Here is a 16,537-nt window from a genome sequence, read left to right on the forward strand (position 1 = left end):
TTTATGTTTCATGCAACATCCATAAAAAAGTTTCTTTTAGATCACACAGGACCTCACATATGATAAATGGGAGGGCGTCACAGAGATTATTTGCAGTAATATTAGTGATCTGCTGCTGTTACAACATTGAAACACACACATCACCATCCCTGATTACTATATGTTAACGCATTTAGAGTTTGGAACAGTGTGCCTCTGCACTGTCAGTGACCTGCCCAAAGAGAGCATAAAAAAGCTGAAATTGGATCACAAATTCAAAGCTGTTCCGAACAGGGGTCCCCAAAATACATTTGGCCTAGGTCTCCCCAAATCCTTAAGATGTCCCTGGGCTGAAGGTTGCATCACCACCTCAGACCCAAAGCATGGAACAGCCACGGTTCACCTGCAGACTTTCAGTGTGGAGTTTGAACTGCATTTAATTCTACCCTCTTCTCTGCCTATATATGAACCTCCGCAGTAGTCGCAGCTGGCATGACTCGCGGGTAGGGGGAATAGGGGGATGGGGTGGTTGGGGGAGGTAAATCTTTTCTTTAAGTCAACTTACCTCCCTTGGCCCGGTCCGGTCCCACATAGTCTCTGCTTTTCTCTGCTCCTCACAGGAAGCAGGCAGCCTCCCTCCCCTAAGCTAATCATAACACTGCAATGGCAGCTTTGTGATTGGCTGGGACACCGACCACACAGGTGTCTGTGGGGAGGCCATTTTCACAGAGAAAAGGCAGAGTGTGTATGACTGGTTTGGTCGACCCCAGAGGGCCGACCAAACAGTCAGCGCACTGAGAGTGGGCAAGCCACTCCTCCCCTGCCCTAGAGCAGGACCGACCACCCGCCCGCCCCCAACTAGGCATACCCTTCTGCTTTCTCGCAGTGTGAGAAGCAGAAACATAAAATGGTATTTATAACACCATTTTATGTTTCTGCTTCCCGAACCTCGAGAAAGCAGTGAGGCGGCGCTCCTCCGCCCACATGGAGGAACCGCCCCTGTTTAAACTGCAGAATATGTTACCTCAAGGGTTCGCAGGCTTGGAGATGAACAGTGCTCAGCGATTGTTTGCCCTATATCACGGCCTATGTGTGCGTGCATTCATCTCCCATGATGGACCCACAGCACATTATTTTGCATACCACACGCTACTTAAGTGAGCCAAGAAATGTCTTACTCTTGAAAATGCTACGACCTGGTTTCAGAATCAGGAATTCTGGATTTTTACAAATTAAGGCTGGCGGCTGGATTTTCAGCTCTCTGGACTTTAGGGTAGAGGTGAGTCGCGGTTTTAGAGGCACACTTCGGTTGAAAGTCACAGCCGCGGCTCTCCGTTAGGGTTGCACAATTCGGCGATACTCAGGGGCGGCTCTAGGCTCATGGCGGCCCTGGGCAGGGAGCGTAGGTAGGGGGCCCTGGAAGAGGGGGTCCGGGTCGGGCGGAGCCCCCCGGAGTCAGGAAGGTGTTTTAATAGGGGCGTGGCGGCCCCTGGGGTTTGGCGGCCCTGTGCAGGTGCACAGCTTGCACATGCCTAAGGCCACCCCTGCGATACTGCTCAAATTCTCAGCTGGTTCCAATATTTTCCTGATAGAAAGACTTCCCGCTAACTCTCACGCCTGCTCTGTCCCTGGTAGACCGAGTGTAAACGGGACAGGGAGGCCTTTCATAGCCATGCACTAAACTGTGCAAAATGTGAGACGATTTTCTGAATTTTAGGCCGGTTATTCTGAATAATCCCTGAATAGCCAATGCACTACAGAATTTCGGGCGCTCGGGATCAGGCAAGCGGCTCTGCTATCACGACGTCAGACTCAACAGTGACAACAAAAGGCCTTCGTCCTTTCACAGTTTCAGTGCAGGGGTCAAAACCACTCGACTGCCGGGTCATGACCCCGAGACCTTGCTCCGCAGAGTAAAATAAACATTTCAAAACGACTTGGGCAGTAAATGAAGACAAAGGGAGGCGCTGGCGGGATCGCCACAGTCCAATATTGGGCTCACACGGTAATTAATCAAGCATTGGCAGTAGATGTTTTCTGGTTCAGGAGGGCTGCCCCTGGCAAAGAGCTGCTTGGTAATGTCTGATGAAATCAGAAAACTTCCTTTTCAGAAGAAATCCGCAATAAAGCTGTATAGCTGGCATGGGAAATGTAAATGCTAACCACACGAGAGCTGCCTCGCCCGGTATGTACTGGGTATATTTTGTGCATTCCATTCCATCAGATTTGACCTGCCGTAATTTAAAAGGTGGGGGTGATAACTTTATCTTACCAGGCGATTGCCAGGTGGATAAACATTGTACTAGTTACCTCTTACAATTGTAAATCGCAATAATTACATTTACCGGTGCGCTCGTGCCAGACCCTTGACGCGGGGCTGTGTAATTGAAGCAAGTGCTATTATTGTAATGAAAGTACTGCATTTCCACCAATATAAAAGACATCCATTTTCTCCCCTTACAAATAAGCAGAAAGAAAGTCGTTTTAGATAGATGTATAGTGCTTTTTTACGTACAACTTCATATACACAACCCAGTACCTTTCAGGTGAGTTTGGAAAAAATAAAAACAGTAACGTAAATCTAAAATAGTTCTGCGCAGAACTAAAACAATATGAAAATAGCTGTCGCATTATCTGCTAGATTCATCAAAGACCCGTTTTGCGAGTCTTTAATAGCGATTCATAAGGAATCGCTATTAAGGACTTGCAAAACGGGATTCCTGTAGGAATTGCAAAAAATATTGCGATTCCTACATGTTCCTTATTTGCGATTAGCAAATTGCTAATCGCAAATAAGGATGCGATTTCAAGGGTGCAGGGGTGTCCAAAGGACACCATGTAGCACCCCTGAAATGTGAATTTACACTGATGTTGTGCACACACATGTCCAAAGGATATGTGTGTGTGTGTAACATGCAACTTAGAAAAATGCATTTAAATGCATTTTTCTAAGTTTTCGCTATTTACCACGAGGTTTGACTTCATGGTAAATAGCGGTCCTAAATTGTGAATCCGCAATTTTTAAATGTTTCATGAATAGCATTTAAGGAATCTCTAATAGAGATTCCTTAAATGCTAATCCTCGCAAATTTGCGAATTCTTTATTAGCGATTTTTGCATTTGGGATGATGAATCCCAAATGCAAAAATTGCACTCGCAAAGGGCCAGATTCTCAGAATCTGGCCCTTTTGCGAGCGCATTTCGCTTGATGAATCTGGCTGTATATTTTTTCGAGCCAATGTTAAAGACCTTAGAGGCAAAATAGTAATTTTTACTAGGTGCAGAGGCCCAGAACTAAAGCAACCACGCTCCGAAATGCACCTTTATTTGTGATTTCATTCAGACATAATTGGATCTCACTTCAGTGACCCAGAGCAGGAAGAATGCATTGCACATTCAGTGGGTGTATACACCGCAAATGCTAAACATCCAAGTGACTTGCTGCCTGATTCATGAACCAAAATAGCGCCCGCAATAGCTGCGAAAATGCTATTGCGGGCGCAATTTCCCTAATCGGCATTCATCAAGAAAATATCCAACGCGCAAAAAAAAAATAGCGAATCCGCAAATAGATTCTCAGATTCCTGGCAGGAGTGCGCCAAACCACGGAGTCTGAGAATAAAATTTGCGAGTCCGCAATACAAGCGCAATCGGTATCCATGAAAATTCTCTATTAGCGAAAAACCACAAATTCTCTATTTGCGAGGCGCAAATTAAGGACAACCCAAAGCAGGTGGTAACCATAAAAGCCATTAGAAATTTTTTTGAAAAACTGTTGGCCAATCAGGAACAGGTAAAGGCCTGACCAAACACACATAAGGAGATTCAGCAGCAGCAGTCGGAGTCTCACAATGCCAGGAATGTACATGCTGGTCAGGCGGCGAAGGCTACAGCGTGCAGCACGGAGGAGACGCAGAATACAGGACAGGATATTCCGCCAGCGGATCACCCTGCTGGGCCAAACCAGGGAGCAGATTTATGCTAAGTACCGGCTAAATGGGGAAATGATAATCCAGCTAATACACGACCTTGACCCCCTGATGCAGTACCCAACAAGGCGGACCAATGCTGTGCCTACACATGTACAGGTATTGTGTAGCCTGCACCTCCTGGCCTCTGGGAGCTTCCAGGGGATAGTAGCGGCTGCAGGGGGGATATCCCAGCCCACCATGTCACGCTGCCTCAGGAGTTTTGTTGACGCAATGCTTACCCAGCTACACCGACACATCAAATTTCCCACCAGCCAACAGGAACTGGACTTGACAAAGCTACAATTCTACAATGTGGCCCATTTCCCATCTGTGATAGGATGCATAGACTGCACCCACATCGCCATCTGCCCACCAGCTGCGACGGAGTACATGTACCGGAATCGCAAGTCCTACTACTCCCTTAACATACAGATGGTCTGCAATGCCAAGACATTCATAACTGACATTGTGGCCCAGTACCCAGGGAGTACCCATGACTCATTTATATTGGAGAAGTGTGGCTCACTGGTTAGAGGAGGCAGACCCAGACGCTGAGATCAGACCCGGGACCAGGGTTCAATTCCCGACGCGGCAGGGTCTTGAGCCCAAAATGTCCACGGACTCGATAATTCTCGCTTCGGTGCCTACTCGAATCACAGGTTCACACTCTGCAACTCTGGGCATTAGCTTGCTTAATCTCCACTACGGCCCCCCGCAGCGGGATGCCTGGCTTTCACCTTGGGGATACCCAGTAGGGGCTATCTCACAGGGAAAAACCAGGACGGGTTCCCAATGCAAAGCGCTTTGAGACCTGACGGTGATATTGCGCTATATAAAAACCTATCCATCCATCCACCCATATTCCGGCACAGCGGCCTCCACACACGACTGGCCAGGGGAGAATTTGGGGAAGGACACCTACTTGGTAAGTACATATTGTCAACAATGTCACATTGCAATGATGTAGCTGCGCAGCACAAAGTAAAGTCCACATTTGTAAAGCGCACAATCACCCGTAAGGGTCTCTAGGCGCTGGGGGCCGTCGGGAAGATTAAGCGAGCTATTGCCCAGAGTCACATGGTGCTGGGCTAACCTGCCGCCGGAGCCGGGGATCGAACCGTGGTCCCCAGATTCCAGCGTCAGTCGCCCTGGCCGCGGCGCCACACCTCTTCCTCACTCACTCACCCTCTGCTCCTCTCATTCAGGTGACAGTGGCTACGCCCTCCGGGAATACCTCCTCACCCCATACCTCAACCCTGCTACACCACAGCAACGGCGGTACAATGTTGCTCACATACGGACAAGGAATTGTATAGAACGGACATTTGGCCTACTTAAGAGCCGGTTCCGCATACTGCACAAGACAGGTGGGGCCATGTACTACAGTCCTGATGTGTGCTGCCGCATTGTGGCTGTCTGCGCAATATTACACAACATTGCAACCAAGCGCCGGATACCTGTAGGGATCTCTGGCAGTGAGTCTGAAGGGGACGACCGGCCACCAGCACACGTGCGTCATGCACGCGGGGAGAACCCAGCTGAAGGACACAGACGCCGCAACCACATCACTATGAACAGTTTCTAGAGCCCACACTCCCCTCACCCAACAAATCACAATTGCATGCGAATGTAAATAATGACAGGAGGCCCATGTATGATGTATGATTAAATATTATTGTTGAATGCACAATAATAATGTCATGTCTACATTCATCAAATTCCAGCAGTATTGCGCCATACTGCTCCTAACTAGACACTGGACATGCTTGTATCATCAGCATTTTCAAGGTAATTTACATTAAACTCAATTGCGCCTCCGGCGCGCAGCCCCCAAACGCCTCTCTGGCTCTTCCTCTGGGACGGCACGTGTCCCTGTAGTGGGCCTGCTGCTGCGGCGTAACACGCCAACCAGTGAGGCAGACAGGCTGCCGACACTGGAGGTGCCCTCACTGGTGTTGTCCCCCCCCACATTGCCTGTACCAGTAGGATGGAGTGCCAGCACGGCAGTGGTGACCTGCTCCAACACTCGTCCAACATCCTCAACGCATTGGATCAACTGCTGCTGATGCGCCAGGGACCGTCGTGAGAGCTGGCATTCCCGATGATATAGTTGGAGCGGGTGTAGGCTGTCAGGCGCGTAAGGAGCTGCCGGTGGCGACGGCGGGCGGAGTTGCGCTGCGATATGAGTGCAGCAGTGTTGGCCTCCATGGCTGTCGTCATGCGCTCAATCCTCTCACCCACATTGGCCACATTGCGGCCAATGTTGTTTAGCTGCAGTTGAATGGCCCCTTGCCTGCAGTTGGTGAATGCGTAGCATCCGGCGCTCAATGCTCAGGCCTGGCATGCGCACAGCCATCCCCCTCCTGCCGCTGTGTGATGTGTCATGGTGGCGAGCCCTGACATGCCTGCTCTGCTGGCTGCCCACAGTGGGTGTGTGCACTGTCGCCACAGTAGCTGCACCAGATGTAGATGGTTCAGCTGGTGGTGGAGTTGTGGTTGTCAAAGGTTCAGCGCCTGATGGTGCTGGCGCTGTTGGTCTTGCCCTGCCTGCAGGGAGTGGTGCTACGCCTGATGGTGCAGGAGGTGTCGCTGTTGGCACCTCCTCGGCATCCTCTCGTGACTCATCAATAAGCAGCATGTCGCTGTCGCTGCTGTAGTCGGCGCCACCTGTGAGGGGAATTGGACGTACATTAATTGCATGTATCTGTCACACGTGCAGTTGCTACATGCATGCTGGTTGACATTCCCTGCCTGGCTTTGGCATTGCTTATTTTGGGACATGTGAGGCTGCACTGGGGTTCTTTTACATTATGGGCAGACTACATGTCCCACAATGCTTTTGGGCATGACCTCATGTGCATTGTTTGCATGACTTGGGATGTATATGGGAGGCTATGGGGCCATGACCATTGTTAGGGGACAGGGTCGCTGTCGCATGCCACTAACCTTGGCTGTCTTGGCTGGCTCGGGATGAGTCCAGATTGGTGACACCTATGCACGCCTCTGTCTCCAGGGTGTCCTCCACGCGGTCCTCCATGGGGGTATTGGGAGGGACAGTAGGTTCTCCGCCCCCAGTAGCATATGTCTCGCCCAGCCTCTCTGCCACCCTCTCCTTGGCACGACCTCGGAGGTCGTACCACCTCTTTTTGAGCTCATCCAGTGACCTGTGTGTCACGCCCACAGCGTTCACTTTTGCGGATATCCCAAGCCAGATTCAACGTCTCCCCAATCTCCGGCACCCTCCTGGAGTCCTTCCCAAATAGTTTGGAGTGGTTTTCAACCACTCCCTCAATGAGGTGCTCCAACTCCTGCTCAGAGAACTTGAGCTTCCTCTTGCGCCCGGTGTCACTGGGCCCTGGTGCAGACTCCTCTGACATTGCTGCTGTCGCAAATGGGTTAATTTAGCAACTTTGGAGGTGTCCTGGTAGGAGCTCTGTTCAGCTGCAGCCTCGTGATCAGCCTAACAGTTCTGAATGGGGGTGGGAACTGCCTGCTTCCTGGTTGTGATGTCATCACTGTGCTCGAAAAGCGACTTCCCGTTTTAGCGATCTCGCTACTAGCGAGATTTCGCTAACGGGGATTTGCGATGGCGCTAAATAGAGACGGATGATCTGGGTAACAGCGATTTTTCGGCGATTTTATTTTTGCGCTATCGATTTTTGCGGCCTTGTGCGATTCGCATTATTTTATCGCTAACTATGATGAATTCCGATCTGCGACTTTCGATTTGCGATTCGCTGTGAATCGCAAATTGAGAGTCGCAGATTTCTTTTTTCATGAATCAGGCAGTTGGTCGCTGTTAAGTCTCTCAAACTTCATTTCTTTATAAAAAATATCTTTATTTGGAGATTGGCAAACGCTTAGCTAGGAAAAGTCCCGAGGGAGCTGCGCGGTGAGCCCTGGCCATCTGCCCCGCGCGCCTCGACTGCCTCCGGCACGCGAGCATCCCTGGTGCGCGCGCGCAGCACCCGCAGCTGGTTCCACCGACCATGTCTGACACCCCCACTCTGACCCCCTGTCCCGGTCTTCCATTTAAAAGCGGCATTAATAATTGATCAGATAAATACGCGAACCGAGCTGCCTCCGCCGTCTCGCTAGCCTCCCGAGCAGAGCAGGGATTATCTCTGTTTCACACGGAGACAAAGAGCTAGACAGGGCCACTGCCAAAAAATATTAAAAAATAAAACAAACACCAAGCATTTGCCTGCTAAATATAAGCCCTTTGCAAAAATACCTATCATTTAAATTAGGGCTATTGTACTTGGAAAGCATCTAGCAGGTTAGGTCAAGACCCAGACAGGCGATTAGAGAATGTCTCTGGCACAGCTGCCAAATTAAAGAACATTCAGAAGAAAATGAATACATTCATAGGCAGCATTTTTTGTCTCTGTGCATTAGTGACGACTGATGCCTGTCAAGTACCATAACAAAAACGTTTTTACTGTTTATAGGAAGAACTCTTATGTGTATTCTCTGGAGGAAACATTTACACTTTGCCTAAAAACAGTTCAGACTTTTCAGCAATTTCTATTTTCAGATTTTGTTTTAAAAAATGGGTAAACACATCCAATGTTGAGTTCAGCAAAAGAGAAAATACAGCAAGAGATTTCTCTGAGGCCTGATCCGTAATCAAGGCACAAACCTGCACATTCGTCGGCATTGTGGGTCCTTGTACGCAGTGCTTAATTTGTGCCCCTCCTCGGGAGGCCGCTGCAGCTCCTGCTAGAGCTGCCAATCACAGTACCGACTCATCCACTAACCATCACACTCGTACAAGAGTGACAATTCTGACTGTTCCGTTCCAGGCCCCCAAAGCTATAAGAATGGAAAGGGCAGCAGGAATTATTCATTCAGAATGTATAGTACATGATTAAATATTGTTGTTCATCGCCCCCATGCTGTGGACTGTCACCAAGACCGGTGTGAGAATTAAGAACCACATTTTACAAGCATCTTAAAGGCTCTTCTTTTACCCATGAGTGTTGTTTCTTGGATTCTATTGGTCGTTTCCCAGTATGCACTAGCGCTTTAATGCCTTCAGGTTAGTTAGTACACTTTATACATTTCACTTGATTTCAAGTGCCAGTGAGTGCTGAGCACCGGGACCCACCGGCTCAAGTCAAGCACTGTCTTACGCTTTCTGTAGTCTAGGACTGCCTCTCCATACTGTCCTGTCCGAATTGCAGTAGGCATATATGGTTACGTCTCATCTCTTGCCAATAATATGGCTTTAGAGCTGTGTTGTACATGTGAGTTGGCCTCACTAACGCCTTCTATGGGTCATGTGAGGGATGGTTGTGCAAGGAGAGTAGTGCACGTGGGGCGCTGTGCTTTGCTAATAGTACAGCTGTGGTGCAGTGTTGAATGTATAAGTCTTTTATTGGCTCAGTGAGGAAGCTGAGTGAGAAGTGCTGTTCTGTTCGGGAGCTAGCGCCTTCTATTGGTTCATGTGAAGGACAGTTCTGTGCTGTGCACTTGGGGAGCTGCGCTTTGCCAATGTTAAGGCTTTGGTGCTGTGTTGTGTCTAGAAGTTGGTCTCACTAATGTCTTCTATTGGCTCAGCAAGGGATAGCTGTGTGAAGACAGTTGCACTGCACCAAATGTAAGATTTTAGTGGTGTGTCACAAGCATGGATACAGGCATTTCTATGTTTGTATGACAAGGTGTTTACAGAAGTCACTGACCACACAGAGCAGGCAGAGTTTATCCAGCAGCACTGTCAGTCTTGGAAGGGATACATAATGTGCACCGCACGCACTCACAAACACACACGGTCTTCGCTCCTAACCCCCTCTTCTCCAACAGGTAATAGCAATGCAGGGATCCCTGGCAGTCCATATTAGGACAGCTATGGGCTTTGGCATGAGCAGTATGTGCTCTCCAGAGAACAAGTATGAGAACAAGCATTGACACAGAGGGGAGCAGTATTGGCTTTGCCAATGCTGCTTACTTTTCCTGGCATTAGAGGATGGGACAAGCAACACAGCTGGCGGGGGGGGGGGGTCGACAAGTCTAGCAAGAATGCAGGAATGGTGGTGCAAGCAATGTGGGAGGAGGGCAGGGATTACAGTGCAAGCAACAATGCAGGAAGAGAGAGGAAGAGAAAGCAACAACAGGGCAACATCGACAATGGGACAAGAAAGGACGGGGCGACGACAACAGGGCAAGCAATAACAAGGAACCAATGAGCGGGCAAGCAGCAATGGGGCATCAACAACAGAGCAACAATAACATGGTGAGTTAGGGGAAGGGTACAGACAGATTGCAAGCACAAGGGCTCTTTTTGAATGCTTACATTAAAATTGTAAAAGTTCCTCCAAAAGTGCGGAAGCAGTGGAAGGACACTGGGCGACAAAAGGAAGCGTACTTCGACATGCTCCAGGGGAAGGATAAACATTAAGAGGAAGTGAGTGAAGCTGGCAAACATTGTCCAAACAGAAGAAAGGAAATGAGACTGACAATGAAGCCAACCAATGGTAAGCTATGGGCGGGCTCTAAGCCCACCATAAGCTAACAAAGTGTCTTGCAAGTTACAGTGCAAGCGCCGTCTTAGGCGAGACCTAAAACGGATCAAGCTCAATGTCCCAACAGCATGTCAGGAGGTCCTGTGCATCGGCTCTGGCTGGAGCACTGTGATGTACTCGCTTCTGAGAGCTTATGTAGGGGAGAGAGGGATAGAGCAAAGAGGGAGGTCAGCACTGCAGCCCCAGTAATCAGACTACAAGCAAGCAGATGTGGTCAGTAGCCTTTCCACTAGACCAGTTGCCAATGGCCAGCTCGGAGGTCAGGGCAGCTGGAAGGAGAGGCCAGAGAAAGGCACCCATGAAGACAAATGTACAGGCCGGATGGATCTTGATATCTCAGGGTGCCACAGAAGCTGCTGCTCGGCCGGGTCGGAGATCAGTCGATTGAGTCTGTCTTGCGGACCAGTCTGCCGCCTTTTGGCACTAACCCCATTCACACATGTAACCTTCGCTTCTTCCAGCTGGTGACAGAACTGGGCAATCACATACTTGGATAGACAGGGAGGCTGGCCCTGGGCTGCAGGATTATGCAGAGAAGAGTCAATGGCACAACAGTCAGCATCTGTGCAGTCCGCAGCTGGTACCTGCCCCTTAACAAAAGCTGGGATGTACAACAACTAAATACTGTGCCACTGTAGGAAGGTAGATCCCTGACTATGGTTGCCCCCAACTTTTTGCCTGGTGTTTTTCTGGTTTTCTGACTTAGTTGACCTGGGACCCTGCTATTCAGGGCCCCAGGCCTACTGCTCTCTCTGTAAAATGGATTCCATGTACCTTAGGTACATATCTAAATTGGATACTGAGTCACCTTATCAGTCCCTGTACAGTGTACCTTAGGTACCCAGGGCATAGGTGTACCCAGGGCCTACCAGGGGCTGCAGCATGTATTATGCCACCCCTGGCTGGCCATCCAAATCTGACACAACTGGCTGCTTGACAGCTGGGGCAAGGTGGTGTAATCACCCTTTGCTGTAGATATAGTATACCTATATCTAACCCTAACAAGCATTTACAATGCAATGGTTTTGCCTTTGTTAAAGTTAGAGCTATTGGCATTGCTCTTGACATTGCTATTTTTTTTTTTAACATAAATAAATGGCATTGTCATTTACAATGCCAATAGCTTAATCTCTCGCAAATGCCACACACAAACACCCACGTAGAGCCCCCTCCACACACACACACACAGAGCCCTCCACACCCACACCCACACAGAGCCCCCCACACACACCCACACAGAGCCCCCCCACACACACCCACACAGAGCCCCCCACACACTGCGAGCCCCCCCACACACTGCGAGCCCCCCACACACACTGCGAGCCCCCCCACACACACTGCATCATTTTAGCTCTCATTGAGGTGCTATTGGCACCTTGCATAAACTGAATAACTTGGACTTACACATTTGTTTTTTTTCACTTAAGCCCCACAAACACTACTGACAAGCCTGGACTAAAGGCACCTTCACACATGAGGTTTTATACATTTTCCGACCCAGGTATAATTAAAGTAGTTTTTCGCCATACAAGGACACAAGGGCAGAGACTGCTGGTAACTGTTTCAATGGGGCACAGCCTTCCGTCTCACAAGCATCATGTATATGTTTCTCTGGGAAACACCAGCTAGACTTCAGAAAACACCCCCAGCCTTCAGACAGCACCCCCAGCCAGCACCTCCCAGCCTCAGACATCCCCTCCCAGCCTTCAGAAAGCACCCCCTCGGACTTAAGACCAATTACTTAAAATTAGAATGAATAACGCAAGTCGGCTAATATTCAGGCCCTGGTGTGGTACTCTGAGATGAAATCATTATGTGCCAATGGCCACAACGATACTCGCCCATCCAAAAGACCAGCGCGAGTGAATTAAGGCGCCAACACGGTCCCGTCGCTCACTCCAAAATCGCCACCCTCCAAAACCTCAATCACCGCACTGAGGTACCAGAATCGATTCCTGATCACGTAGTATTGATAATCGATATGTTAGGATTAGCATGGTGTCACTAAACTCACACTGTAGACATGCATAATTAGTATTTACGGTATTTTCTTTCACTTAGCTTCATGCCACGTTACGCTATATGAATACCATATTATGGCCCTCTTTAATATCGTACATGCACAGGCCTTATTCTCCCTTAGCTCTAAAGGCCCTGCTCCTGGGAAAGAAACCAACTGTTGCAGAAACTGCTGTTTCAGCTCGGTAGGCTCGGCAAGGTCGTAGTTAGCCGAGGAAGGGCCGATAAGCACATTCCGGGAGGGGTGCAGGGTGGTTTGTCTCTGAGAAGACAGAAGGGAGTCACCCGTCTGACCTTGCTGCCTGAGCGAAATCAGGAGCTCTTTGTGTGCCTTATATGGGCTTTCCTATTACTGTACTAGCTTGTACCAATTTGTATTTTTCCATGTTAGGCCATGCCGGTGCCAACGCAATTGTATATATGTGATGTGCTGACAATGTGCCAGCAGTCTTCTTGGCGGACCTTTTGGGTCAGGTCGCAAGGAGCTCCTCTGGCAGAGTTTGTGTTTGTCTAATAAACGCTTGAACCTTCTACACTGCCGACCGACTGCTTATTTGTAATGATAAGGGACTTGGTAATGTAATGATTATTGTTGGGAGGGGATCATATATTTTTCGGTACTTCAGTTGGCGACTCCGCCGGGACTCCGCGTTGGGGTCGTCCCTGTGTAGCCACAGGCGACATCGAAAGGGGTCCTCTTGATCGGGAGAGTTGCAGACCAGACGCATAAGAAATTGGGGTTTTGCTCTGCCCTCCCGATCCGGAGGGCTTCAGCTGCTAGTAACCCCACGCCGGAGTCCTTCGGGTGCAACCCGAGAACCTGCAGCGCTGATACTGGGCAAACGTCGGCAGTGAAGAACGTTCCGGCAAACCTGCGTGCACCAGGTGAGTGTTGTGTCTCGTTATATGTTGAATTGCATATGTAGATTTAAATAACGGGATTTAAGCATTTGGTGGCCCATGGTCACGGAGAAACTCTGACTTTGCATTAATTGTCACAGAGAGGATTTGGTCGGAGGTTCGACGGGGGCAGTGTGGAACTGCACGTGCGAACGCTCTGGGTACACTAAAGATAAGGATTATACGCCTAGGGGAACTGCGGTTCCTGCTCGGCCGGACTGTTCTCGGGAAAGCCGATGGTTGAGATTGGGTAGCACCCGGACAAATCTGGAGCGGCGCTGAAACGCGGGCTTAGCCAGAACAGTTCGGGAGGTGAACCATGAATGCTGTCGGATGGCCTGTAGACCGGTCTGTGGTTTAAAACCTGTGTAACCATCTTTAGGCAGTCTGAGGACGAGACTGTTGTTGGTCGTGTTTTTGCAGCCTTTTGAATAAATTAGCAGAAGAGTTCTCCACGAGTGGGAGCCGACGGGCTCCACTTTTTCGATTGCAATTGCAGGAACTTATGTGTCACGTTTTACGTTTGTCTGATGTATAAGGAAAATACGGATGTGAGGATGATGGGTGTCATGGCCATGAGAATGAAAGCGTAAGGATAACGTGATATTTAATTTTGTTGAATTTGTACTAACGGAGAAATTCCTTTTCAGCCAGAAACTAGATAATACAATATGCCGTGCCTTAGCAAATTGTGTTTTGGTTGTGTCCGTAGTGAGGAAGGGAGGTTAGACGAGAGTCAGCCGAACCCCCCAGAGGGGACACCTAGCCACTTTATGTATTGTAAGCACGGTATTGGCCCCCTCATCTTTAACTCTCTGTGGCATAAATACACTAAGGACAATATAGAATTACAGTGGCCAAAAACAGGGTCTTTCGATGAACAAAAACTGGCATATTTACAAGAACGTCTTTTTATTAAACGCAGCCGGCAGTCGATGTTCGACACCCTTAACAAATGGCAGAAAGAAGCTAAGAGACGACGCATTCGATCTGAAAAATTAATGAAGATAGAGCAGGGACAGACTATTACCCAGAAGGCTATCGCATATGACAAAAATAAGGTAGAACAAAATATTGAAATTGCAGACAGGAGATTTAAACTGCAGGTAGACCAATGTTATGTAGCCAGAGAAGGGGCGGAAGATGAGATTGAGGAATTGTTAAATGCAAGGCCTCCCCCACCATATGCCCCGGAGCGTATATACCCTGCAATACCTGTCCAGCCAGAAGTTAGACCACGGGCATCTGCGCCCGAGGAACGGGGCTCCGTTATCAATGAACAAAATAACGATGTTTCCTCACCTCAGGGTGGGGCCTTGGCTACGCTTGTCCCCGAGTCTACACAACTGATCACTTCCCCTCAGACGCACTTGAGTCTCCCTATGCCGGAGATATCCTCCCCCCGAGCTTGTATTACACCCAGAGGGTTTGACCCGACCCCGAGGGGAGCTGTAGGGGGCCTAGATGGCAAGCGTTTGTTCACTAGAGCATCCGTAGAATATGGCGAAAAAGAAGCATTAGGAGACCAGGCTGTCAAGTGGGTGCGGAATGAAGTATATACCCTGATTGACATATGGAGTACTGTGAAGGATTTAGAGCCAGTCATGCAACAACATGTGCTATACGAAATGTCCAATTCGCTCATTGGGTATTGGGAAATAAGCTTTAGGGACGGGACAGCCCCCCAGATCCTGTATACTATCAGAGATTGGGCCCATAAATTTAGCCTAACACCGGAAGAAGTATTTAAGAATGTAGACACTTTGGTACAATATCGCGACAGATTATTCTTGAAAAGTCCACAGTGGACTACGCAATACCCTATGCGAGAAGTACACCCAATCTATCATCCCGAAATCCCCGAACAACGAGATGGTAACCAGGCGATCATACGACAAGGGGTGGCGGCTCGGTTCCAGGAACAGTGGGTTTATACCCCATGGAAAAGAAGTGAAGTACTGGCGTTGAAATCTCAGCTGCCAGATCCCCGAAAGAATCCTACTGCGTACTACAAAGAATTGACCGAAGCAGCTGCATCCGCTGTAATGACTTTAGCCGATGTTGAATTGTTCTTCGGACTGCTAGTACCGGTTGATATATGGCGACAGGTGCACGATTCTAATCATGCTGAATTTGGTGGCACGTGGGAAGAGTTAAGGGGCTGGGACCAGGATCGCAAACCAGGGGACAAACCCAGAGTGGAAATAACTTCTCTTCCAGCGAAAATAATAACTTTCATGCATACTCTGATCCCACCCCGAAAAGTCGATTGGGATAAACTGTCCGCCTGTAGACAAAAGAAGGACGAAAGTGTGTCCGACTTCTTTACCAGGTTCGAAGAGGTTTTTATTGATTTTAGTGGACAAGATTTGGCCACAGAAGGGGGCACAAGGTTGTTCGTTAACAGGTTCGTTACGAACCTGGCTCCGGAAATTTCAGCACGACTGGAGGCGGCAGAAAGTACCTGGACTACCTCTTCCCCGTCTGTAATACTCAGCATGGCCCAGTACTACGAGCATAGAGAAAATGAAAATAAGGATAAGGTGGATAAAAAGGTTAAGGATCTGAAGACCCGAGTACTGTTACAGCAAGTGGTTCGAGGGCAAGGAGGAGGTAGAGGTGGTCGGGGCCCAATGACGAGAGGGGCGGGGACAGGAAGGGGTTCAGGAGGAGCCCCGTCAATAGGCATCAACCAATGTTCCTATTGTAAAGAGGAGGGACACTGGAAGGCTCAGTGTCCATACTTGGCCGCCCAGAACGCAGCAAATCGCGGACGAGGTAGAGGACGAGGGGGCCCCGACCGAGGTGATATGCATAGAGACGAGTACAGAGACGTTCAACAAGACAGGTCAGAAAGGAACCACTTCGATAACACCCAACGCAGACAATACTATCATGGTGACTATGCCGAAGGGAATGATGATGAATATGCCCCAGCATAGGATAGCCAGGGACAGAGGGGGGGGCCATGTGTCAATTCCGGTCAATCAGAGGGGACCCTACATCAGAGGGGAAGTGTTGGGGACATCTGAAAATTTTCTAATTGACACAGGAGCAATGAACAGTTCCGTTGCTCGATCCTTGGTTCCAGGGGCAGCTCTGTCCGGGCAAAACAATGTTTCGGTGGGTTTTTCCGGAGTCCCC

Source organism: Lissotriton helveticus, chromosome 3_2, assembly GCF_964261635.1.
Source record: "Lissotriton helveticus chromosome 3_2, aLisHel1.1, whole genome shotgun sequence".
Lineage (NCBI taxonomy): Eukaryota > Metazoa > Chordata > Amphibia > Caudata > Salamandridae > Lissotriton > Lissotriton helveticus.